The sequence below is a fragment of the Schistocerca serialis genome, unplaced genomic scaffold (genome assembly GCF_023864345.2).
Source record: "Schistocerca serialis cubense isolate TAMUIC-IGC-003099 unplaced genomic scaffold, iqSchSeri2.2 HiC_scaffold_1236, whole genome shotgun sequence".
Taxonomy (NCBI): domain Eukaryota; kingdom Metazoa; phylum Arthropoda; class Insecta; order Orthoptera; family Acrididae; genus Schistocerca; species Schistocerca serialis.
In genome coordinates, this window is record NW_026047443.1 from 260,001 (window position 1) to 261,875 (window position 1,875).

Consider the following 1,875-nt stretch of genomic DNA (forward strand, 5'->3'; position numbering starts at 1 on the left):
TACTTCCCCCGGAACCCAAAAGCTTTGGTTTCCCGGAGGCTGCCCGCCGAGTCATCGGAGGAACTGCGGCGGATCGCTGGCTGGCATCGTTTATGGTTAGAACTAGGGCGGTATCTGATCGCCTTCGAACCTCTAACTTTCGTTCTTGATTAATGAAAACATACTTGGCAAATGCTTTCGCTTCTGTTCGTCTTGCGACGATCCAAGAACTTCACCTCTAACGTCGCAATACGAATGCCCCCGCCTGTCCCTATTAATCATTACCTCGGGTTCCGAAAACCAACAAAATAGAACCGAGGTCCTATTCCATTATTCCATGCACACAGTATTCAGGCGGGCTTGCCTGCTTTAAGCACTCTAATTTGTTCAAAGTAAACGTGCCGGCCCACCGAGACACTCAATAAAGAGCACCCTGGTAGGATTTCAACGGGGTCCGCCTCGGGACGCACGAGCACGCACGAGGCGGTCGCACGCCTTCGGCTCGCCCCACCGGCAGGACGTCCCACGATACATGCCAGTTAAACACCGACGGGCGGTGAACCAACAGCGTGGGACACAAATCCAACTACGAGCTTTTTAACCGCAACAACTTTAATATACGCTATTGGAGCTGGAATTACCGCGGCTGCTGGCACCAGACTTGCCCTCCAATAGATACTCGTTAAAGGATTTAAAGTGTACTCATTCCGATTACGGGGCCTCGGATGAGTCCCGTATCGTTATTTTTCGTCACTACCTCCCCGTGCCGGGAGTGGGTAATTTGCGCGCCTGCTGCCTTCCTTGGATGTGGTAGCCGTTTCTCAGGCTCCCTCTCCGGAATCGAACCCTGATTCCCCGTTACCCGTTACAACCATGGTAGGCGCAGAACCTACCATCGACAGTTGATAAGGCAGACATTTGAAAGATGCGTCGCCGGTACGAGGACCGTGCGATCAGCCCAAAGTTATTCAGAGTCACCAAGGCAAACGGACCGGACGAGCCGACCGATTGGTTTTGATCTAATAAAAGCGTCCCTTCCATCTCTGGTCGGGACTCTGTTTGCATGTATTAGCTCTAGAATTACCACAGTTATCCAAGTAACGTGGGTACGATCTAAGGAACCATAACTGATTTAATGAGCCATTCGCGGTTTCACCTTAATGCGGCTTGTACTGAGACATGCATGGCTTAATCTTTGAGACAAGCATATGACTACTGGCAGGATCAACCAGGGAGCTGCGTCAACTAGAGCTGAGCAGCCGGCCGCCCGGGAGTGTGTCCCGGGGGCCCGCGCGAACACGCAAGCGTCCGCTCAATTATTCTGCAAACAGGAGGAGGCTGAGCTCCCCTGCACAACACACCTCGAAACCCTCTCAGGTCCCGGCGGCGCGCAGCGCCGTCCTAAGTACTTGGTCGGGTTCGAGAGAGGCGCAATCGCCCGGAGTTAGGCGAGTAGACGCTTTAGGTGCGACCACCCGTGCTCCCAACTGAGCTTGCCGCTGCCGACAGAGGCCCGGGAGCGTGCTGTCGTGGCATTGCCGGCGGGAGACAACACGCGCCACCTACGGTGACCGGCAGCTCCAACGCCAGCGCCACAGAAGGACAAAAGCCCCACTTGGGTGCCGAAGCGAACTCTCCCAGCACAGCGCACGCGCCAACACGTCCGCACAGCTGCGATACAAACCACCTGCGAGAACCGCTGGGGCGACCGAGCAGCAGACGGCGTCGCGGCGCCGAGCGCCGGGCGGCGGCGCATCCTCAGCGCACACAGTCCTCAATCGGACCAGCACACTGCAGATGGCCACCGCGCTTCGCACCGGGCCCGCGAGGACCTACTTTGGCCGCAAGGCGCCGCGAGCAGGGGGCCCCGGCGCGCAGCTGCGCCGCCTGCCGCGT

General features: G+C 57.3%; 1 non-coding gene across 1 annotated transcript in view; it reads right to left on the minus strand.

Moving 5' to 3' along the window:
* The window catches only part of LOC126436469 (small subunit ribosomal RNA), a 1,909-nt gene extending 695 nt beyond the window's left edge, over window positions 1-1,214 (minus strand). The window contains exon 1 of the ribosomal RNA XR_007580691.1: window positions 1-1,214. This exon is cut by the window's left edge and continues 695 nt beyond it. This is a non-coding gene — a ribosomal RNA (small subunit ribosomal RNA).
* Window positions 1,215-1,875: the final 661 nt, after the last annotated feature.